The 25,762-nt window shown below is 37.0% G+C and overlaps 1 pseudogene; it reads right to left on the bottom strand.

Moving 5' to 3' along the window:
* Nucleotides 1–1,232: 1,232 nt before the first annotated feature.
* LOC128661727 (F-box only protein 34-like) lies at nucleotides 1,233–2,299 on the bottom strand (annotated as a pseudogene).
* Nucleotides 2,300–25,762: the final 23,463 nt, after the last annotated feature.

Here is a 25,762-nt window from a genome sequence, read left to right as displayed (position 1 = left end):
TAGAAGATAGAATTTACATGTTCTGGAAGCTCATCAACACAGAAAACATGTCTCCTTAAACTCTGAAGTGCTCTTTAAATTGTACTGAGATCAGATGTAAGCAGCACAAAAACTTCACAATGACCAATACAACCAAAATGGTCAAGATACTTTTGGATATGTGTTCAGCAATAAATCTACAATAGTTTAAAGGGTTTTGTAAGCTCCACTTTTTTATATGGATGAAGCTAAATGTATGCAAGAAGATGCAAACCCTCATGCCACAAGTGTCCTTAAGTGTTCAATAGTTTCAAATTAAACTACAGACAACACAGCCAGTTAAATATATAATTTTGGGCGAGACGTGGGTCACCTTTATCTCCTGCTAAGGTTTCAATTTCAGATGACTAAAATGGGACAAAAAGCTATAAAAAATTGTAAAATAAATCTCACAGCCTGTACATCTGCATTATTTAGAGCCTGGAAATGATCCAGCCAGGTTTGCATTTAGTGGTTGTTAACATGATCGCGTTAATAACATTTTATTATATGTACATGGCACATCTTAACAATTCACATGATTAAAAAGCAATGGAAATGTAAATTTAAAAAAAAAATGATATCAACTCACACAGTAAAGTGTTTAAGGTTCAACTGTTGTCTACAAATGTGACAAGTAAAAGTAAAAGGAAATGAGAAAAAAAAAAATTCATAAATATAAAGGCCAGATATCCAAACCCACATGTAAAGCTAACATTACCCTAAAAGCAAACAAATGACAAAGTATATATAAAACAAACAAAAAGAAAAAACTGCATTTTACAAATACTATAATAAAAAGTGCATTACGTAATACAAATTTCAAATAATTACACCTATAAAACGAGAGAAGGTAGCAAGATTTAGAATGCACATTTTTATTGTAGTAAAGCCAGACAATTTCCTCCATATACTCTGTCACTATACAATCAATCACCACACTTATTCACTTGTCACAGCATTTCAGACACTTGTGCATGTCTCATTTTATTGTTATCCAGTTAAACCAATAATACACTTTTCAATGCTTCAAGCCCCATATGTTTAAAATTTGCTTTTTAGAAAAATAATATACAGGATATACAGATTAGGCAAGACACTTAAAAAAATACAGATACTCACACGTACATGCTTTACCCATGAATTAACAGTGAGAGAGTCTTCTTTGTTTTGAGGGTTATGATCTTACATGACAGAAGCTGCTTTACTTTCCTCTACATCCTGATCTGAAGAAGGTACTTTTGGAGGGATTTTGTATTGGGTTGTGAGCCACTTGCTAACAACATCCTTCCAACATTCCTTTGAAAGCTGTTGATCCTTGAAAGTCCCCGGAAACCTGTTCATTCTTGCGCCTTAAGCATTCAGATTCAAGTTTAGAAACCATTTCTAAGATGCACACAGATTCACTCATTTGCTCACCCTTCTCAGAAACACCATTATCAGATTGTACTTCACAAGCTCCAAGTCCCATCCAGGTGAAGGAAATATACATCTGGAAGTTCCATTTTGTTTTGAAGAAGTAGGATTGGTGAAAGTTTTAGGACAATCAGAAAGTAAATCCCATGCTCTCTGTTCTAGAAAAGCTACCATCTCTATGACAGAAAGCGGTCTCCCTGGAAGCATGCCATCACTATCTGAAATATAGTTAACAGAGCAATTTTCAACTCCATTTGTAAAAGATTCTGACAGGAAGCACTTTTTCTAAACTTCCTGCTTTGTTCTAGTTGATTCTTCACTCTCTTAAGATCCACCAATTATTTTAGTCTCTTAGCAGCTCTTCCTCTCATATCCCCATTGTTTTTTTAATTTAATTGTATTGTTTCTATTGTTGCGGCAATGATGTTTCGGCAAAAAAGGCAACCTTCTCCTTTGTATTTCCGGGTTTTATAATTGCACAGATATCCAATGAGCTCTCCCCCTCGTCACCCCTGTGAATTGTTTCAGGTTGAAAATTCTTGGCCCTAACCTCATAACTGTTTCCAGGGTTTATTCCCACTGTATTGCACATAGTATTTGGTTAAATTGTTCCAAGTGGCTGACAAGATGGATTATCACTAGAGGTCAAACAATTATTTGTAGTATTGTTAAATTTCTCTTCCTTAGAGCGGCTTTGATTGTTCAGATGTATGCCTCTATAAGATTTTATTTCTAAAGATGAATCTTTCTTCTGCAATTTATGATATGGCTTTAAATGCATTCCACAAGCCCGTTTGACATGTTGGTAAGCAAATGAAGTAGATTTCAGTGGTTCCCTGTGAAGGCTGGCTCTGCAGTAACTCATCATAACTTCCTGCACACAAACGGCTTTTTAACGCCCGCTGGTATCACGAGTCTGGCAGGAGAGGATCTACCGCTCACTTTTCTTCCGCGACTCGAGCTTACCGCAAATCCCCTTACGTCAATTGCGTATCCTATCTTTTTAATGGGACTTGCCTAACGCCGGTATTATGAGTCTTGGAAGAAGTGAGCGGTAGACCCTCTCCGCATTTAAAAGTCAGTAGTTAAGAATTTTATGGGCTAACGCCGTAACATAAAACTCTTAACTAAAGTGATAAAAAGTACACTGACACACATAAACTACCTATTTAAATAAAGCGAAATTAAATTACTGCAATTAAATAAATTAATCCTATTTAAAACTAAATACTTACCTATAAAATAAACCCTAAGATAGCTACAATATAAATAATAGTTACATTTGTATCTATCTTAGGGTTTATATTTATTTTACAGGCAACTTTGTATTTATTTTAACTAGGTACAATAGTTATTAAAAAGTTATTAACTATTTAATAGCTACCTAGTTAAAATAACTACAAATTTACCTGTAAAATAAATTCTAACCTAAATTACAATTACACCTAACACTACAATATCATTAAATTAATTACATAAACTAACTACAATTAACTACAATTAAATTAAATAAACTGAAGTTATGTACAAAAAAAACAAACACTAAATTACAGAAAATAAAAAAATAATTACAATAATTTTAAACTAATTACACCTAATCTAATACCCCTAATAAAATAAAAAAGCCCCCTAAAATAATAAAATTCTCTACCCTATACTAAATTACAAATAGCCCTTAAAAGGGCATTTTGCGGGGCATTGCCCCAAAGTAATCAGCTCTTTTACCTGTAAAAAAAAAATACAATACCCCCCAACATTACAACCCACCACCCACACATCCAACCCTACTCTAAAACCCACCCAATCCCCCCTTAATAAAACCTAACACTAACCCCTTGAAGATCAACCTACCTTGAGTCGTCTTCACCCAGCCGGGCACACGTGGTCCTCCAGAGGGTCAGAAGTCTTCATCAAATCCGGGCAGAAGAGGACCTCCAGATGGGCAGAAGGCTTCAACCAGGTGACATCTTCTATCTTCATCCATCCGGAGCGGAGTGGGTCCATCTTGAAGCCATCCGTCACGGAGCATCCTCTTCTTCCGACGGCTAAGACTGAATGAAGGTTCCTTTAAATGACGTCATCCAAGATGGCGTCCCTTCAATTCAGATTGGCTGATAGTATTCTATCAGCCAATCGGAATTAAGGTAGGAAAAATCCTATTGGCTGTTGCAATCAGCCAATAGAATTGAGATTGCTTTCTATTGGCTGATTGGAACAGCCAATAGAATGCAAGCTCAATCCTATTGGCTGATTGGATCAGCCAATAGGATTGAAGTTAAATCCTATTGGCTGATTGCATCAGCCAATAGGATTTTTCCTACCTTAATTCCGATTGGCTGATAAAATCCTATCAGCCAATCAGAATTGAAGGGACGCCATCTTGGATGTCTTCATTTAAAGGAACCTTCTTTCAGTCTTAGCCATCGAAAGAAGAGGATGCTCAGTGTTGGATGGCTTCAAGATGGACCCGCTCCGCTCCGGATGGATGAAGATAGAAGATGCCGCCTGGATGAAGTCTTCTGCCCATCTGGAGGTCCTCTTCTGCCTGGATCGGATGAAGACTTCTGCCCCTCTGGAGGACCACTTGTGCCCAGCTGGGTGAAGACGTCTCAAGGTAGGGTGATCTTCAAGGGGGTAGTGTTAGGTTTTATTAAGGGGGGATTGGGTGGGTTTTAGAGTAGGGTTGGGAGTGTGGGTTTTAATGTTGGGGGGTATTGTATTTTTTTTTTACAGGTAAAAGAGCTAATTACTTTGGGGCAATGTCCCGCAAAAAGCCCTTTTAAGGGCTATTTGTAATTTAGTATAGGGTAGGGAATTTAATTTTTTGGGGGGGCTTTTTTATTTTTTTAGGGGGATTAGATTAGGTGTAATTAGTTTAAAATTCTTGTAATTATTTTTTATTTTCTGTAATTTAGTGGGTTTTTTTGTACTTTAGTTTATTTAATTTAATTGTAGTTCATTGTAGTTAGTTTATGTAATTAATTTAATGATAGTGTAGTGTTAGGTGTAATTGTAATTTAGGTTAGGATTTATTTTACAGGTAAATTTGTATTTGTTTTAACTAGGAAGTTATTAAATAGTTAATAACTATTTAATTACTATTTTACCTAGTTAAAATAAATACAAAGTTGCCTGTAAAATAAAAATAAACCCTAAGATAGATACAAATGGAACTATTAGTTATATTGTAGCTATCTTTTGGTTTATTTTATAGGTAAGTATTTAGTTTTAAATAGGAACAATTTTTTTAATTGTAGTTATTTTATTTAGATTTATTTAAATTATATTTAAGTTAGGGGGGCTAGACTTAGGTTTAGGGGTAATAAATTTAATATAGTAGCGGCGACGATGGGGGCGGCAGATTAGGGGTTAATAAGTGTAGGTAGGTTGCGGCGATGTTGGGGGGGCAGATTAGGGGTTAATAAATATAATGTAGGTGTTGGCGATGTTGGGGGCAGCAGATTAGGGTTTCATAGGAATAATGTAGGTGGTGGCGGTGTCCGGAGCGGCAGATTAGGGGTTAATAATAAAATGCAGGTATGTCGGCTATGTCGGGGGCGGCAGATTAGGGGTTAATAAGTGTAAGATTAGGGGTGTTTAGACTCAGGGTTCATGTTAGGGTGTTAGGTGTAGACATAAACTTTATTTCCCCATAGGAATCAATGGGGCTGCGTTAGAAGCTGAACGCTGCTTTTTTGCAGGTGTTAGGTTTTTTCCAGCTGAATCTGCCCCATTGTTTCCTATGGGGAAATCATGCACAAGCACGTTTAGACAGCTTACCGCTACCGTAAGCAACGCTGGTATTGAGGTGAGATGTAGAGCTATATTTTGCTCTACACTCACCTTTTTGCGGCTAACGCCGGGTTTAAAAAAAATACCAGCATTGTCTTAAGGGAGCGGTGAAAAAAAAAGGCTCATTAGCAACGCACACCTGTCACCGCAAAACTTGTAATCTCGGTGAAAGTGTTTTGTCATAAGCAATCCACCTTGCTTCCTGGTTTATGCCCTACATATCTTGTCTAAATAACTTTCTTCTTGTTCAAGTGATAACAAGGTGTCTGAATTAGCTGTAAAGTTTAATTTCACTTGGGGTAGGTAGAAACTGCCCATATGTTTTCAGGACTTCTTACTTTCCTCTTTCAGTTATAGTTCATACAAAGACAATCGTATAGTTACCCCACGCTCCCGGATAAGCAGCTCCCTATAGGCCTGAGCCCCACTCACAGTGTCGTCAACGTCATTTTTACATCACAAATTCCACTGATCCCACCTGTATTAATTATTCTTTTTTAATGAGATTGTCACTTTTTAGGGACTAGTCTTGTTGTTCCAAGAGAATGTAAAATACATTCAAAAAGTTTCTGTTTGAATTTTTTAATTTATTTTCATTTGTGCTCTCAATGCCCAGCTCAACACAGGACATATAGTGGCTAGTAATTATAATTTCCTAAATTTTCATACATAGAGGCCTATTTATCAAGCCGTCAACTATGCTGCATTCACCGGCACCAATACGCTTGCCTAATATCGCCTAACATCGCAACCGCAGACCTGAATACACTCTCCATATTTATAAAAAAAGCTGTCAAAAAGCCACTCTCCAGGTACAGGGCGATGAGCAGCGGACTGTTGTTAACAGTCATCGATCTCGCTGCTATTTGGATTTTTACCAAATTTATTTATAACCTGTCACTAAACACTGCCACTATAATAAAAATATTAACTCCTATCCTGCTGCTCCCGGAGCCCACCGCAACTAAATAAAGTTATTAACCCCTATACCGCCGCTCATGGAGCCCTCCGCAACTAAATAAATGTCAACTAAATAAATGTATTAACCTCTATCCTGCCGCTACTGGAGCCCACCACAACTAAATAAAGTTATTAACCCCTATCCCGCTGCTTCCGGAGCCCTCCGCAACTAAATAAATATATTAACCCCTAAACCCCTGGCCTCCCACATCACTACCATTTACTAAACCGATTAACCCCTAAACCACCAGACCCCCACATCGCCATAAACTAAATTAAGCTATTAACCCCTAAACCTAACAACCCGCCAACTTTAATGATTAACTCATCCCTATCTTATAATAAATTTTAAATTACCTATAGAATTAAAATAAACTATATTAAACTGCTAATTAACCTTCCCTAATTATTATCCTACAATTACATTAAACTATATTAAACTACTGATGAACCTACCCTAACGATTATACTAAAATTACATTAAACTAGATTAAACTATTAATTAACCTAGCCTAACTATTATACTAAAATTACATTAAACTAACAATTAAATTAAATATATCACATATTTAAACACCTAACCCTACTCAAATTATTTAAATCTACTATTAAAAATTACTAAGTTACAAAAAAATAACAACTACGTTCCACAAAATAAAAAACAATGTTACACAAAATAAAAAATAAATAATCAAATATTTAAACTAATTACACCTAATCAAATAGCCCTATGAAAATAAAAAAGCCCCCCCAAAATAAAAAAAAACATAGCCTACGCTAAACTGCCAATGGCCCTCAAAAGGGCTTTTTGCGGGGCCTTGCCCGGCAGAAGTCCTCAGTGAAGCCGGCAGAATTCTTCATCCAAGCGGGCTGAAGTCTTCATCCAACCAAGCAGAAGTCTTCATCCAGACGGCATCTTCTATCTTCATCCATCCGGCGCGGAGCAGCTCCATCTTCAACACATCCGGCGCGGAACATCCTCTTCTTACGACGTCTTCTGAAGAATGAAGTTTCCCTTTAAATGATGCCATCCAAGATGGTGTCCCTTACATTCCGATTGGCTGATAGAATTCAGCCAATAGGAATTAAGGTGGAAAAAAATCCTATTGGCTGTTGCATTCAGCCAATAGGATTGAGCTTTCATCCTATTGGCTGATCCAATCAGCCAATAGGATTGAGCTCGCATTATATTGGTTATTCCAATCAGGATGAAAGCTTGATCATATTGGTTGATTGCAACAGCCAATAGGATTTTTTCCACCTTAATTCCTATTGGCTGATAGAATTCTATCAGCCAATCGGAATGTAAGGGACTCCATCTTGGATGACGTCATTTAAAGGAAAAATTCATTCTTCAGAAGACGTCGTAAGAAGAGAATGCTCCGCGCCGGATGTCTTGAAGATGGAGCTGCTACGTGCCAGATGGATGAAGAAAGAAGATGCCGTCTGGATGAAGACTTCTGACCGGTTGGATGAAGACTTTGGTCCGCTTGGATGAAGACTTCTGCCGGCTTCGCTGAGGATGGATGTCGGGTCTTCAAAAACTGTAAGTGGATCTTCAGGGGTTAGTGTTAGGATTTTTTAAGGGTTTATTGAGTGGGTTTTAATGTTAGATTAGGGGTTTGGGCTGAAAAAGAGCTAAATGCCCTTCTAAGGGCAATGCCCATCCAAATGCCCTTTTCAGGGCAATGGGGAGCTTAGTTTTTTTAGATAGGTTTTTATTTGGGGGGTTGGTTGTGCAGGTGGTGGGTTTTACTGTTGGGGGGTATTTGTATTTTTATTTACAGTTAAAAGAGCTGATTTCTTTGGGGCAATGCCCCACAAAAGGCCCTTTATGTAGGTGGCGGCGATGTCGGGGTGGCAGATTAGGGGTGTTTAGACTCGGGGCTTATGTTAGGGTGTTAGGTGTAAACTTAATTTGTTTTCTACCATAGAAATCAATGGGATATCTGGCAGCATTGAACATAAGCTTTTGCTGCTTTCAGACTTCCATTGATTCCTATGAAATCCGCAGCCTCCAGGGTGACGGATTGAAAACCAGGTACGCTGGGCCGGAATAGTGGCGAGTGTACCTTTTAGAAGTTTGATAACTTGCAAAAGTTGTCAGATAGTGCCGAATTTGTATTCAGAACATCTGTAATGACGTAAGCATCGATCTGTGTTGGACTGAGACCGGCGGATCATATGTTACGTCACAAATTTCAACTTTTGCTGGTCTGTAGGCTTTGATAAATAGGGTGAATCAGGCTCGCCAAAATTACGCTGCAGAATTCCAGCATATTTGCGATTGACGGCTTGATAAATAGGCCTCATAGTCTTGCTCCCAACAACATTTTAAAGCGAGGGGGGGAAGATGATTGGCTATGTCAGGAAAGTATGAGCTGAGTAAACACTGATAGAGATTTTATCATGGAGCTGGGAATTCAGGGGAACAGCTCATACTTTCAAGTCAAAATTCAACTTTATGATTCAGATAGGGCATGCAATTTATCAAATTTGCTTTGTTCTCTTGGTATTCTTTGTTGAAAGTTAAACCTAGGTAGGCTCATATGCAAATTCCTAAACACTTGAAGGGTGCCTCTTATCTCTTTGCATTTGAGAGTTTTTCACAGTTAGAGGGCATTAGTTCATGTGTGCCATATAGATAATAATGTGCTCATGCCCATGAAGTTATTTATGAGTTGGCACTGATTGGCTAAAATACAAATCTGTCAAAAGAACTAAGATAAGGGGCCGTCTTCAGAAGCTTAGATACAAGATAAGAACAGAGGTAAAAAGTGTATTACTATAATTGTGTTGGTTAAGCAAAAATGGGGAATGGGTAATAAAGGGATTATCAATTTTTTTAAACAATTAAAAAATATCAAGTAGATTGTCCCTTTAAGGGCGTGACTAGGCAGTCTGATGGTGCGGCTAAGACTGAAGAAACAGCTACAGAGAGGAGCACAAATGGGCGGATCCACCTACGTCCCAGTAGAACCACCAGTGGGTACAATGATGTGGGTAAGTAGAGCATCACATATGAATAGGAAGAGGACAGAAAAAATGCAAGATATAAATGAGTGACAAAGAACCTACAGCAAAGTAATCGTAAAAAGAAATCTTGCGTTTTTCTACCAGTAAGCTTCAGTGAAATATATCGCTGGTTTTCTTTGAAGGCTTAGAAGTTAAAGGGACACTAAACCCAACTTTTGTCTTTCATGATTCAGATAGAGCAGGCAATTTTAAGCAACTTTCTAATTTCAGGTTTTTGTGGCTGTTTGCACACAAGTTAACCCCTTAATGACAACTGACGTACCAGGTACGTCATGCATTAACAAGCAGTTAATGACAATGGACGTACCTGGTACGTCAGTTGTCTAACAGAGTGCTGGAAGCGATCGCAATCGCATCCAGCAGCTCTCAGGGTATTGCAGTGATGCCTCCATATGGAGGCATCCTGCAATACCTTTTTAGAAGACTCCGATGCAGAGAGAGCCACTCTGTGGCCCTCTCTGCACCGGTAGTGATGGTGCCGGTTCGTTGGTGGGTGGGAGCGTAACAGGGAGGCGGGTGGGCGGCCTATCGCTACCCGGCATCCGGTTCCTAGAAGTGCAATGTGCACGCCGGGTGCCGGGAGCGTGCGTGCGCATTAGCTGCCCACTGACACCAATGAGGAGGGAAGAGGGGGGGGAAAGATTAAAAAAAATATAATATAAAAGGATCTGGGAGGGGGAGGGGGATAGGGGTATTGTGGGGGGCTGCTACACTACAGAAAAAAAAAAATCCAAAAGAGGAAAAAATACTTTTGTTTTTGGGGCAAATTAAAGATGGCCGCAATTAGATAGGGGAGAAGGTTAGAGAGCTGGGGGGGGGGGATCATGGAGGTTGGGGCTAAGGCAGGAGTCCATCACAGCTAAAATATTTTATTTTTTTTATAAAAAAAAAAAAAAACTCCTTTTATTTAGTACTGGCAGACTTTCTGCCAGTACTTAAGATGGCGGGGACATTTGTGGGGTGGGGGAGGGAAGAGAGCTGTTTGGGAGGGATCAGGGGGTGGGATGTGTCAGGTGGGAGGCTGATCTCTACCCTAAAGCTAAAATTAACCCTGCAAGCTCCCTACAACCTACCTAATTAACCCCTTCACTGCTGGGCATAATTTACGTGTGGTGCGCAGCAGCATTTAGCGGCCTTCTAATTACCAAAAAGCAATGCCAAAGCCATATAAGTCTGCTATTTCTGAACAAAGGGGATCCCAAAGAAGCTTTTACAACAATTTGTGCCATAATAGCACAAGCTGTTTGTAAATAATTTCAGTGAGAAACCTAAAATTGTGAAAAATGTAAAGTTTTTTTTTAATTTGCTCGCATTTGGCGGTGAAATGGTGGCATAAAATATACCAAAATGTGCCTAGATCAATACTTTGGGTTGTCTTCTAACAAAAAATATATACATGTCAAGGGATATTCAGGTATTCCTGACAGATATCAGGGTTCCAATGTAACTAGCGCTAATTTTGAAAAAAAGTGGTTTGGAAATAGCGAAGTGCTACTTGTATTTATGGCCCTATAACTTGCAAAAAAAGCTAAGAACATGTAAACATTGGGTATTTCTAAACTCAGGACAAAATTTAGAAACTATTTAGCATGGGTGTTTTTTGCATTGGGCTCCCAATAACAGACTCGGAGATGATTATTGGGAGCCCGTTGAAGTTTGATGTGCTACTTGCACCGAAGAGGATAAAGATTTGTCTTGAAGAAGGCCTTTGAATGGGCCGAAACATTGACATTTTTTGATGTGAAGCTGATGTTGTAAATAAAGATTGTATTTTTTACTTTTTCAATAAGTCCTGTGAGTGCCCTCAATCCACAAAGCTATTCTATACATTAATTTGAGGATTGCACCCAGGCTATGGCTATAAACGTGTGGAAGGAGTGCTAGGCCACCGGCTACGTACTATATATATATATATATATATATATATATATATATATATATATATATTTATAGGAGTAAGTAAAATGTGTCTCCTCAGCGGACTGAGTTGACACAAGTGATACTCTGTAGTAGGCGCTAGTCAAAAAATGAATAGGAAATAGTGGCAGCTATATAGGACAAATACTGGGAGGGATGTGAAGCCCTAGACAGTAAGAGTAAATGTATATTCAAGGATTGATACAGCGCCTATATGTCCAATATACTGTTGGGGTATGTAAGGAATATAAAATAAGTAAAAAATAAATAAAATAAATGAAAGTCCAGCTAAAAATTACATATAAAATATATGAACTCTGAAACAATGTTCATATGAGTCCTAAAAATGTATATGGTTCGTAGTGAATCTCCAGATGTAGTTGATATACAGTTATAGATGGTATATAATACCCTTACCAGATATTACCTCAATCGAATGAGGTAAGTATGCCGCACTGGGGGTATATATAGATGATTGGATTTCCTCCTTGTATCCAGCTGTAGTGCCTCGGGGGCTGGAAGAAGGTTCTTAGATACAAGGTAATCACAGAGGTATCCTTACGCTGGAGAAAGTTAATACCAGGACAGAAAAAGCACTCCAAGAGGCCAACCACCAACCCACAGGAAGTGTAAGGGATCTATTCACCATCAGAAACACATCCCTGCATACTCCAGGAGGTTAACGAATACTATAAGAGGCACTACAGCTGGATACAAGGAGGAAATCCAATCATCTATATATACCCCCAGTGCGGCATACTTACCTCATTCGATTGAGGTAATATCTGGTAAGGGTATTATATACCATCTATAACTGTATATCAACTACATCTGGAGATTCACTACGAACCATATACATTTTTAGGACTCATATGAACATTGTTTCAGAGTTCATATATTTTATATGTAATTTTTAGCTGGACTTTCATTTATTTTATTTATTTTTTACTTATTTTATATTCCTTACATACCCCAACAGTATATTGGACATATAGGCGCTGTATCAATCCTTGAATATACATATATATATATATATATATATATATATATATATACATATATATATATATATATATAATACAGTGCCCTCCACTAATATTGTCACCCTTGGTAAACATGAGCAAAGAAGGCTGTGAAAAATTGTCTTTATTGTTTAACCTTTTAATCTTTTGTTAAAAAAATTATCTGCTCTCATGAGGCAAGATTACATATGCTTGATTTGAACAGCCGATAGGATTTCAGTAGCTATCATCCTATTGGCTGATTTGAATTTGAAGAATCAAATCAGCCTATAGGAATGCAAGGGACGCCATATTTAAACGTGTACGTTGAATTCATTGTTCAGTGTACGGCGGTGATCGTACAAAGAGGATCCTCCATGCTCCATGGCTCCACAGTCGCCAGTTCTGCTCCATGCTCATCTCTGCTCCGTGCCGACTTGGTCCTGGATGAAGAAGGAAGAGGTTCCCGCTTGGAAGAAGATGTCAGCCACTTGGAAGAAGACTTCACCACCTGTAACAGGACCTTCTCCGACAGACTTAAGGAACGGTGAATACCTATTTGGGGGTTAGACTTAGGATTTTTTTGGGGAGGGGGGGTTTTGTTATATTTTAGATTAGGGTTTTTTTGGGCACTCTTAAAAGAGCTGAATGCCCTATTAAGGGCAGTAAAAGAGCTGAATGCCCTTACAAATGCCCCATTAGGGGCAATTTGTAGTTTAGGATTTTTTAGTGTTAGTTTTTTTATTTTGAAGGGTTTGGTGCGTGAGGAGTTTTACTGTTAGATGGGGTATTTAGTAATTTCTAAGGTAAAAGCTGTTTTACTTAGGGCAATGCCCTACAAAAGGCCCTTTTAAGGACTATTATTAGTTTAGTATTTGATTAGCGGGTGTTTTTATTTTGGGGCGCTTTTTATTTTCATAGGGATTAGGTTTATATTTTTAAATTTTTGATCATTTGGTTTATTATTTTATGTTATGTTAGACTTTTTATTTTTTGTAATCCTAGATTCATTTTTTTTTATTTTTAAGCAATGTTAGCTTTTTTATTTTAATTGTAACTTAGTATTTTTTAATTTAGGTAATTGGGGGTTAATTTAGGGGGTGTTAGGTTAGGGGGCTAATTTAGGGGTTGTTAGGTTAGGGGGCTTAGTAATTTAATTAGTTATTTGCGTTGTGTAGGTTTGACGGATTAGGGTTAATACATTTATTAGGTTTATTGCGATGTGGGTTAATGGTGGATTAGGGGTTAATACATGTATTAGGTTTATTGTGATGTGGGTTTTGGTGGATTAGGGGTTTAAACATTGATTAGGTTTATTGTGATGTGAGTTAATGGTGGATTAGGGGTTAATATATTTATTTGGTAGATCGTGATGTGGGTGAATGGCGGATTAGGGGTTAATAAATTTGTTAGGTAGTTTGCGATGCTGGGATTAGCATATAAACACATAAATACATATGTACATATACTCACATATATACTGTATATATAACTATATATATATTAGTGCATAGGAGCCCTTTGCAATTAAGAAGACGAAAACATGTAAAAACATATTTGTGCAATATTCATTTTTAATGAAGTGCTATACTGTGTAAACACTGTAAATTTTTCACATGTGTATAAAAATATTCTTCTATGTGAAAAATATTTTTATGTCGGGTTAGCGCACTTGAGAATATGCAATTGTGTTTTCGTGCAAGTAGGGTATATATGAGAATTGGTTAACGTGCACATGATATTCTAAGTTCTGCATTTTTATGCGCGTGTTTTTCGCGGGCAAGCAAAAGCAGTTTACTTTTACTTGCATGCTACAAGATGCATGCTACACAATGCATGCAAAAAGCTTACTTCTAGCACAGTTAATGCTCAAGCGGGTGTGTTAAAAAACAATCTACTTCTAATCTGGCCCAAAATGTTTAATTATGCATAGTAATAACAATGTAGTATATTTTTATTATTTATTTTAACCCCTTACCTAAATTTAAATTTTAAACTGGGGGTTCTCCAACTGTGAGAATGGGAAGTGCACACTGCAGTCTACACAACCCCAACTCTGCTACATATCTATCCTTAAAGGGATACTAAACCCAATTTTTTCTGTGATGATTCAGATGAAGCATGCAATTTTAAGCAACTTTCTAATTTACTCCTTTTATAAATGATTCTTCATTCTCTTGCTATCTTTATTTAAAAAGCAGAAATGTAAAGCTTAGGTGCCAGCCCATTTTAGGTTCAGCACCCTGGATTGTGCTTGCTAATTGGTGGCTACATTTAGCCACCAATAAGCAAGCGTAACCCAGGTTCTGAACCAAAAATGGGTCTGCACCTAGGCTTTACATTCCTGCTTATTTTAAGTTCAGTGTCCCTTTAAAATTGCATGCTCTATTTGAATCATGAACTAAAAAAATTGGGTTTAGTACCCCTTTAAGTGTCTTTAGTAGAAGAGATAAGATAACTGCAAATGAGTGCAGATTTTTATAAGAAAATTACACCAGCAATCATTTCTAATATACTCCAGATTTGTCCAGTCTAGATTTGCTTCTCTTAATATAGCTAGTGATTGGTGGAGATTGTTCATAAAAAACACAATTGTAGCAAAAGGTATTAATGTATTCTGAGTGTTTCCCCATTTAATTGTAAGACTACAGAAACATCTGTTGATTATACATTTTTGTATTGCCATATTTTTTGCAATAATAAAACATTTTGATGATCAAAGTTTAGCTGGGTATACATGTTATAGTTCAAAAGCATAAACTCAGCTATCATTTTTGTAAAACCAAGAGAAAAAAAACCCTTTAATTTCTTATATGTTATTTAAGTATGAAACCATGAACTCTTAAATAAAGCAATACTCGTATCCAAGTTATACAGAGTGAAACATCTGGTTGAATTCATGCTCCTGGTCTACTTTGTGTAACCAATTAGAGACAGATGTAGTATTGCTCTGATGCTCTGAGCCAGCCAATCAATAAATGTGCCTACACTTAAAGGGATAGTCTATACCCAATACAAAATTTTGATTATTATTACATACCAGAGAAGCATCCGGCTACTGGTCACACATCTATAAGAGAGTAAAACTTACATGAAACATTTGAATATTCATAGTTTGTTTGGAGCCAAAAACGGCCACCAAGCTCCACCCACCTATAGAGTGTATATTTTGGTATGTTAAGTTTCTCCAATCACGATCCACTTGTGAATAAGTTTTCCTACTTGCATACACAGATTTGTGCTTGTGTAATTTGAAATAGATATTAAACAAGCACTGCTAAACTGTCATATAACAAAACAGCTAACTGGACAAAAAAGAAAACCCTGGGCGGAGTTTGGCAGCCATTTATAGCTGCTAACAAATGATTATTTAAAAATTTCATGTACTTCTTACAAGCTTATGTATGTGAACCCCGTTGCAAAATGCTTTTCTGGTAAGTAACAATAAGTAATAAAGTATAAATATTGGGTCTAGACTCTCCCTTTAAAGGGACACTAAACACCTGCTTAAAATTTTCTAAACTGTTTCTGAGGAATCAAAATAAACTAATACACTGTTCTTAATCCTGTATATTCATCTTACTACAAGCTCTTCAAGAAGACTGTTCACATTTTCTATGCTTATCCACAGCTTGGCAATATTATTATTTCCATTATTATAGATTTAAGCAGATGTGTTGCTGTTGGTGATATGGTAAAAAAGATTATTTTAAAAGTTGGTTAAGCAGCACAAATGGAAAGGGTGTTAAATACTATTAGCACACTTTCCATGATTTGTTGCTTAAAAATGCTGTGATACCAAGTCTACACCAGCAATATGCTCTGCAAAGCATTCAGCCTAATTATATCCCAATTAAAAAGAAATCATATATGAATAAGTATTCAAAGCAACTCTGTCTTTATAGCTCAAATCAAACATCTGCTCCTATACCATAGAAGAACTGCAGTATTTTTAACATTTATTTCGATAAGGATATTGATAGAGAAATATTGAAAATTAAAAAGACATAATCTGTATCTGGAAAGTTTGTATTTTAATCATTTACAGGTTCCTCTGTGAAGTATTAACAACCTAACATTCTATTGTTGATACTTTTTTTTAATTCGTATGCAGGTGTGCACAAGCCAGGAACTTTAGGGTTTGTTGTACTTTATCAAAGATCAGAACTTAAAATTTGTATCTATCATTTTGCACTGTTGAAAAGTGTATGGATAGTATAATTTACATCGTTAATAGCATCATGCAATACTGAAATAACTGACAACATATACAATATACATTTGTGATTGGCTGATAGCTGTCACATGATGCAGGAGGAGCGAAAATAGATAACTTTAAAATTTTGGAGAAAAAAATGTACTACTCATTTGAAGTTCAGACTTAGGCCCTGATATTCAAAACATCAACAGACCGACTGGCCTCATTACTTGTTAGTGTGCCCGTGGGCTTAACACTAAAGCTCGCCACGGGCACACTAAGAAGTAATTTGTATAAGCCTCCTCGCTAAGTATTGCACTCCTTTGTAGGTTGCTGAAAATCTTATAACAAAAGTATACAGCATGTAACTTTTAATTAATCAATAGCAACCGATACAAAGTTAGTTGCGAGTCATTGGTTACACTGTCACTTAACGTTTGAATACACAGTAACTCCTGTGGTTTCATTTATACACACACGCTTCATTTCAGATATTGGGCTGTACATATGATGGCGCAGATATATCTTTAGTCTTTGGAGCAATGAATATTCTAATTGCGACCCACGGGCACACTAACAAGTAATCTGTATAAGCCTCCTCGCTAAGTATTACACTGGTTTCATTTATATACATACGCTCCATTTTAGATATTGGACTGTACATATGACGGTGGAGATATACTTCTAATCTAATCTGTGGAGCAATGAATATTCTAACTGTGACCCATGGGCACACTAACAAGTAATTTGTATAGGCCTCCTCGCTAAGTATTATACTCCTTTGGAGGTTACTGAAAATCAAATAATAAAAGTATATGATATGTAACTTTATAATTAATCAATAGCAACCGATACAAAGTTAGTTGCGAGTCATTGGTTACACTGTAACTTAACATTTGAATATACGGTAATTCCTGTGGTTTTATGTATATACACACGCTCCATTCTAGATATTAGGCTGTACAAATGACGGCGGAGATATACCTCTAATCTGTGGAGGTATACAATTTATGAGTGCACATTTTGACTGATTAGTGGCCCCTAACAGGCTGGCCTCAATTTTGCAGGGATGTTTGCCCCCAGCAGATTATAAACATATCTTTACCATTAACCCTTTGAGTGCTAAACACTTTCCCACCTGGGTGCTAAGATTTTTTTTTTAACAATTTTTTTCAAACCCCCAAGACTTACACTGTTGGAAAGGTTTGGCGATTACCTTTCCAATTGTGGTTCTTGGGGGTCTGTAGCTACTTAGATGCCTGATATACAGGCTTCTAAGCAGCATGCCCCCTACTCCTAAACTTAACATTGTTAAGTATAAATAAAGTTGCGCAGTGTCATCATCACGTTATTGCACGTGACGTCACCACACAAAACAGGAAGCCCCGGCGATACCTGTCACTCTACAGGCACGATCGCCGGGGTAGGAGCGGGTAGGAGCCCCCAGATCTCCCTCAAGGTGAGAGAGTGCTAGCGACGGCTCTGAGCCGTCGTTAGCACTAGATTGGGAAACTCTGCAATGGTGGGTTAAGGTTTACCAAAAATCCACTTTAGGTTTGAGTTACTATCCATGATATCAATTCAGGATAAGAATTTGTAACTATCCACCATTTTCACTACTTTAGTTTGAAAACCACTTTTTACTTGCTACAACTGTTTTTATTGTGTGTAACCCTTTTTAAATTAAACTAATAAAGTTGATATATTTTAAAACCTATATACACTAAGCCCATACATATGAGGGCTGAGTGTTTTTCTTGTTAGTATCCTGTCCAGCTCTCTTGCTGGAATTGTTCTTGTATTTTCTCCTGTAGCTAGTTATAGGTTAGTATGTGGTTTTTGTCAATAACATCTGCCACTCTATATAAGCCTTTATAAGACCATTTTCCAATTTGCCTTTGTGTATCTTTTGGTAAAAAGTATCTTATTGGTCTAAGCCAAGATTTTGAGGGGAATATTTCTGAGGATTTAGTGATCAATTTCCAGATTGTTATTGGTTCTGTTGTGGTGGGTAGTTTAAAGGTATTTGTGTCATGATCTCCTTTTAGATCCCATAATAAAATGTCTGGATATTCATTCCTATATGGATCTGTTTCAATCTTTGTCCATACATTTTTTTGAGATTGTTTATGTAAGAGTGACCTGGGCTATTCTAGCTGCATCGTAATAATCAGTCATATTTAGTAAGCCTATTCCCCCTATTTGTCTATTTTGCTCTTCTATCTCCCCTTATGAACGACAACTAGTAGCTTATAGTTTTATGTAGGTCTGGGAGGGGTACTTTTATCAGAAGGGCTCTGAAAATATATAAGATCCTAGGGAGTATGTTCATTTTAATGGCTGAAAGGCTGCCATACCAGGAGAAGGTACCTTTTTTCCTAGATCTCTTCTAATAGATGTATATAATGGGGTGTAAATTAACTTATATTGCTTATTTTTAAATAACATTGCTCTGATTTTCAGACTCCTAACCAAGCCCCAAAGTTTTATGTGAATACTGTCAGCTACCTTCTCCAGCTTGCTCCTGCTTGTGTAAAGGGTCTTTTCATATGCAAAAGAAGGGGGAGGGGGGGAGTGTCTTATTTGCCACTTGCTGTGGGCTTTCCAGCTACCTTTTCAACAGAGACAAACTGACAGCTTCTAAGTAAGTTTTTAAACAGTTTTATACTGAATTTTTATATCAGTATCTGTGCATATTATTCTTTATAGTAGTGTCTATTACATGCAGTTATATGAAAATGAGTGTATCCCTTTAATCCTGTTCCTTAAATTGTTGGCTAGATATCTGTCTGGCTTATTAGAGTATAAAAAATATATGGCTTTTAATTTTTGAATAGCTCTCATTGCTGATTTTTGATAATAGATTTCTTTTGGCTTGGAGTGTCCTAAAGGTTGAATTGGAGAGCGTTCTTTTATGGAGATCTTTCAGGGCTAGTATTTCTATTTGGAGCTGGTCTATGACTTTATTGGTTGTTTTGGTGATTCTGGATTTTTCCTTTATAAGGAACCCCCTAATATATGGTGTGTGTACTGCCCATAAATTAATGGAATAATTAACCGAGTTTTCATTCAGTTGCCAGTATTATTTCATTGTTTTTAATAATTTGGTGTGAAATTGATTGTTTTTTACAATAGTCGGATCGAATGTCCACAATCTTTTGTCTATGGAAATTATGCCTGTCATTTCTAATTGGACTACTGAATGATCAGACCAGACACAGGGATGTATATGTGATTGTGAGTTGTTTGGGATCAAGATCTGATTCACTAGGATGTTGTCCCGTATAATGTTTCCCAAGTGTCTATTAAATTATGTTCTAGTAGTGAGTCTCTAATTGCTTTTGAAATGGAATTTTGCCTGTGTTGTTTGCTTGTAATTTTAGAGTCTCCTGAATTAGAGTGGGGTGTTAGAGTGATGTTGAAGTCGCCTGCCAGAATGATTCTGGATTGTGACCATTGTGTTAAGTGGTTTGAAATCTGATGGAACAGTGCTGACCTTCATTTGGCATGTAAATATTATAAAAAGTGACCCCAGTGTCCTGTATACATCCTCTAACTATAAGAAATCTACTGTCAGGATCCTTTATTATCTCCTCTGTCTCAAATTTTAGGGAGGAGTGCATAAGGATTGAGACTCCTCTTTTCTTGTGGTCAGTTATGGAATGATAATGAATAGGGAATTGTCTGTGCCAAAACTTAGGGATCAGGGTTTGTGTGAAATGTGTTTCTTGGAGGAAAATTATTTTTGCTTTTAACTTCATATATTGGCTGAGTGCCAATTTACGCTTTACATTTGTGTTGAGACCTCTCACATTGTGTGAGAGTACTGTTAGATCAGGAGGCATAAGTGTTAGGTGTGATGTTGTAAGCTAAACCAATGGCGTCAAAGATATTTAGGGGAGTTAGTATCTCAATCTCATTAACTGTTTGTGAACCTACAGGAACCCAGATGACCACATCAAATAGACAACCATTCATAAAAAATGTAAAAACATAACAGGGAACTTTACAACCATACAACATTTGTGCAGTATAGTAGGTTTTAACATTTTTGAAATAACAAAGGTTAACCTTTCCTTTTTTTTTTTTTTTTTAATATACTATTTTTTCTATAATGAAAACATGAAAACTTAGTCAAAAACATCTTGGGGTTTGTCCCCAATGTCCCACAGTCCACCTATTTCTGAAAAAGATGTTAACCTAGGGCCTAGAAAGTTCCCAACGTAATATCTTCTGTGACGGTAAAACTCACTTAATGTGTGGAAGCTAGGCTATAGGGAAAAATGTTTAGTAATGTATACTCAACTGTCCCATAGGCTGTTAAAAGTTCGGACGAAGAGGCAACAAGGCTTTCAGACTGACTTCTGTTTCAGAGGTGTAATTTTGACTTCTTTTTGCTAATTTTGGACCCCTGAGATCTCTTGTGGTTTTCTTCACGTCTAGGGTTGGTTTCCCCTTCAGGTTCACGGTCAGGCTATGGCAATTCTGGGATTTCGAAGTTTAGCTAGGTACAGATATCAAGGATATCTTGTTGGTTCTTGATAGTTAACATCGTATCTTCATGATGAATATGCAAAGCAAATGGGAACCCCCATCTGTAGTTTACTTGTTTTTTGCATAGCAAAAGGGTAAGAGGTCTAAGGAATTTTCGTCTTTGCAATGTTCTTAAACACACATCTTGATAAAACTGAATCACTGTGCCCTGAAATTTAAAAGTTGTGTTCTTTCTTCCCGCTTGAAAAACTGCTTCTTTTTCTGGGAAGCGTAGTAGTTTGACTATAGCGTCCCTTGGTGGATAGTCACCTTTTGGTTTTGCTTAAAGGGCACAATGTGCTCTCTCTATTTGGAATTTATCTTCTTCCGTTTGGCCTGTGATAGCCTGGAATAATTGCCTCAGATATTTTTGTGATCCGATGGTGTTATAGATTCTGGGATTCCCTTAAAGGGACACTAAACCCAAATTTTTTCTTTCATGATTCAGATAGAGCAGGCAATTTTAAACAAATTTCTTATTTACTCCTATTATCAAATTTTCTTTTTTCTTTTTCTATCTTTATTTAAAAAGCAAGAATGTGATGCATAGGAGCCGGCCCATTTTTGGTTGAGAACCTTGGTTATGCTTACTTATTTGTGGGTAAATGTAAGCCTCCAATAAGCAAGCACTATCCATGGTGCTGAATCTAAAATGGGCTGGCTGCTAAGATTTACATTCCTGCTTTTAAAATAAAGATAGCAAGAGAACAAAGAAAAATTGATAATAGGAGTAAATTAGAAAGTTGCTTAAAAAGTCATGCTCTATCTGAATCATGAAAGAAAAAAAAATTGGGTTCAGTGTCCCTTTAAGTCTAATATTGCACCTTAACGTGCAGTTTTCTAAATCTTCCAGTTTGTCATGGAGGTCATCTAGTTCCTGTCAATGGGTTTGGACTTGCTGTGACACAGTATCCATATTTTATTCAAGAGCAGTTTCATTATCTTCCAAAGTGGAGGTCTTGAATATCTTGCTTAATTTCTGCAAGGCTATTGGTGACTGTAGACTGTATTGAGTCTAATTTTTCCCACATTTTTTCAAAATTCACGTTGATATCTTATTTACATACAAGATCTTTTATATCTGCTTTAGTGACAGGTGTAAGTGTTTCTGTGTATCCCCTAGTATTGTGGTCCAAGTCGATTATCTTTCCGGATCAGGTTCCAGAGATTCTGGGGTTTTGTCCCCTTTTGAGGACTTAAAAAAAATATTGGTTGCTGCAGGTTTACTAGCTGGAGCTTTTTCTTTTCTTTTTTTATCTGTTTTATCTGTTTTGAAGCCATCTTGAACAACAGGTATTGCTGTATATATAAACGTCAGATATTAAGTTGCAGTGGGTGAGCAAAACAGAAGGGAGCCAAAAACTAGGCATTATATTACTGCTTCATACAGTGCACTTGCCCCCCTGAAGTGTAGATTAAGCTGGCCGTTCAATATTAGGGGTGAATTGCCTTTGTAGAATGAATTCAGTGATATGCGATATAATTACCAAGGGTTTTCAATAGCAGCCGGCTATTAATTCAATGTAACCCATGCTGCCTATGTATCTTCTCTCTCTGATCAGGCTGATGAGATTCTGGTCTGTGGTGTGTCACTGTGGGTTAGAATATCTGTATGACTAGTTTTCTAGCATAATCTTTTTACATATTTTAAACTTCCCTTGTACCTCTATATTGATAGGGCCACATGCGCAGAAAGTTAATGTAAGAATGACATTGTTTACTTGCACCCTTATATAGGGAGGTAAACTGCCTTGACGTTGTAGCTCTAACATTTGTTTTAAGGCAGTGGGGGTGATTGAAGGAGAGTGGATTGGGATTCCCTTCATACCTTGAACAGAAGCATTCAGATTTTACATCTATCCCTGTCATAGTGAGGAACCAACTCCGCCACGAGGTCTGACAAGATGGCGATTCCACCTCCAGCTGCCGTTACTTTCGATCCTCCTTGCTCACGTTGTAGCCGCTGTACGGTAAAGCTTTCTGCTCCTGCTTAAGCCCAGAGGATAAGGACCTGTTTTGATGCTTGTTAGTGCTACTTTTAGATAAAAAAATAGAGGCTAATAACACCTTTGTTCTCTGCCCTGCACGGAGTGCCACTATCACACAGTCTCCTCCATTGCCAGCCAGGCTCTGCCTCCCAGGTATGTTTTTTTTTAAGGGACAGTATACACCAAATTTCATTTAACTGCATGTAATATACACTACTATAAAGAATAATATGCACAGATACTGATCTAGAAATCCAGTATAAAACTATTTAAAAAATTGCTTAGAAGCTCCCAGTTTAGTTCCGTTGAAAAGGATAGCTGGAACACCCAGTGAAAGTGGTTCTATAGCAAAAAGAGCAGACACTCCCCCTTCCTCTGCATATGAAAAGACTATTTACACAAACAGGAGCAAGCTGGAGTAGGTATACATCATTATACTTCTAAAACTTTGGGGCTTGGTTAGGAGTCTTAAAATCAGTACAATGTTATTTAAAAATAAGCAAAACAAAAAAAAAATGTATAGGCGATATAAATGGATCATCTACGTCCCTTTAAGTAATGGAAGGATTTCTTTTTTAAGTAATGATAGGTTGTTTTGTTTTTTTTTTTTAGTAATGTTAGTTGTTTTGTTTACAGGTAAGGTTAGGTTTTATTTATTTTTACATGTAAGTGTTTTATTTTTTTAAGGTGGTTAGGATTTATTTTATACTTTTTGTGTATTTTAATTTGGGTTTAGTTCGGGGGTGTTAGGTTAGGGGATTTAGCTTTTATTTATTACTTCACGATGTGGGGGACTGGCGGTTTAGGGGTTAATAGTGTGTTTAGGTACTTTGTGATGTGGGGGTGGTGGCGGTTTAGGGGTTAATAGATTAGATGGGTACTTCCGGTGGGTAGTGGCTGTATACAGGATAGATACTTGAGGTGGTTATTTGACAGTTGAGGGGTTAATAGAGTAGATTGGTACTTGTGGGTGGTATTTTGCAGTATAGCGGTTTATAGATTAGATGGGTACTTGCAGTGGGTATATGGCAGTATAAGGGTGAATACAATAGATATTTGTGGTCGTATATATGGCGGTATAGGGGTTAATAGATTAAATGGATACTTGCGGTGGTATGTAGCAGTATGGGGTAAACAGGATAGACACTTGCGGTGGGTATGTGGTGGTTTAGATATTTATTAGTGTAGTGTTAGTTTGCAATCTTGGGGTACCTCAGTTTAGGGGCATTAGGATTAGTGGTTAGGCATGGCAATTATATTCCAAGGGATCATTTACTATACATTGCCAATATGAGCAGAGATACTGGGTGTTATCTATCGCCAGCTTCTCCAACTAGTGGCATGTAAATGCCTGTTAGTCTATGTCAGGAGCGTGGAATATTTTGATAGGCTTGCTTGACATAGCGTTGAATCCCTTAGGATATCTCACCACCTTGTAGCACTTTCGATCATCGGGACCTTAGTGCTATTGCCTTGTCTTTTTTAATCATGCATAATGGATGTTGATTATGCAAATTTGCTGTATTTTAAAGGTTCTTTAACCTTTCTTTTGACATATGAAAGATATGCTTTTGTTTGTTGAAACTGCCACCTACACTGCACTACAGTATTGACACTAAACATGCTATGTAAATAAGAAACTAATGTCCTGCAGCAGCTTTGAATACAATTAAATGCTATCAGCTACTTTCCTGGGTACATTTTTCCTTTAACCACATTTCACTAGAAAGTGCATGGAAGAAAGTTAAATGTAAGATTGTAATAAATCCAAAATATTTGGAATTAGGTACTTTGATCTGGGCATATCTGATGCATGCAGAGATTTAATTGTGGATATCCTTTTTAAGATAACCCCATAAGATAGGCAGTGCAATACTTTCCATTAGTATGACAGAGTCTGGATGATTAAGAATATATAGTCCGTGCACTCCAGGTAACAAAAAGATAAAAATAGTCTTTATTGACAAAAACTATGGAAAAAACATAAAAAGCCAAAATGGAAGAATCCAGCAAAGGAAAAACATGATCAAATGTGTTTCAGATAACTTGCAGCTAGATTACAAGGGGAGCAAAAATTTGTGCTCCTGTAAGTGCTTATTTTTTTTTTTACCATAGTTACAAACGTATTACAGGTCACAAATAAAATGTTTGTGCTCTTGAGTTCGCATCCTCGTACAGAATAAAAAAACGTTGCGAAGTTGCGAATACAAAAACGTATTTCCCCATAATGGAAACAAAAGCACAGGATTGCAATGAGATTTATGTATATATTTCTGTGCATATATACATATCTATATTTATATGTGCATTTATGTATGTAAATACATATTTACACATATAAATGCATGCATATACTACTTGATAAGCCTGCCCAGAGGGCAGTCTATGTGTTAAAATGCAACCCCCCAAATTACAAAAAATAAAAAGTAAAAATACAGAAAAAAATAAACTAAGCTATTCAAAATAATACAATTAAACCTAAACTAATACCACTATAAAAAAAATCCCCCCAAAATAAAAACACCCCCTAATATAATACTAAACTACCAATAACCCTTAAAAGGGCTTTTTGTAGGGCATTTTCCTAAAGAAATCAGCTCTTTTACATTAAAAATAAACAGTCCCCCCTAACAGTAAAAACCCCCACTCACCAAACCCCCCCAAAATAGGGCATTCAGCTCTTTTTGAAATTACCCAATGACCCCTAATCTAAAAAAAAACAAAAAACTAACACTAAAGCCCCAAATAGGTACTCAGGGTTTCAGAAGTCCGGCGGAGAAGATCTTCTTCCAGGCGCGTCCATCATCTTCATCCACAGCATAGGCGGCACGAAGCGGAGTTCCGGAGCGGTCTTCCCAGATGTGACGACGGGCGGTTATTTATTTTTTTGTAATGATCCATTT

This window comes from Bombina bombina, chromosome 5 (genome assembly GCF_027579735.1).
Source record: "Bombina bombina isolate aBomBom1 chromosome 5, aBomBom1.pri, whole genome shotgun sequence".
Classification (NCBI taxonomy): Eukaryota; Metazoa; Chordata; class Amphibia; order Anura; family Bombinatoridae; genus Bombina; species Bombina bombina.
This window is presented reverse-complemented; position numbering and strand designations above follow the sequence as displayed.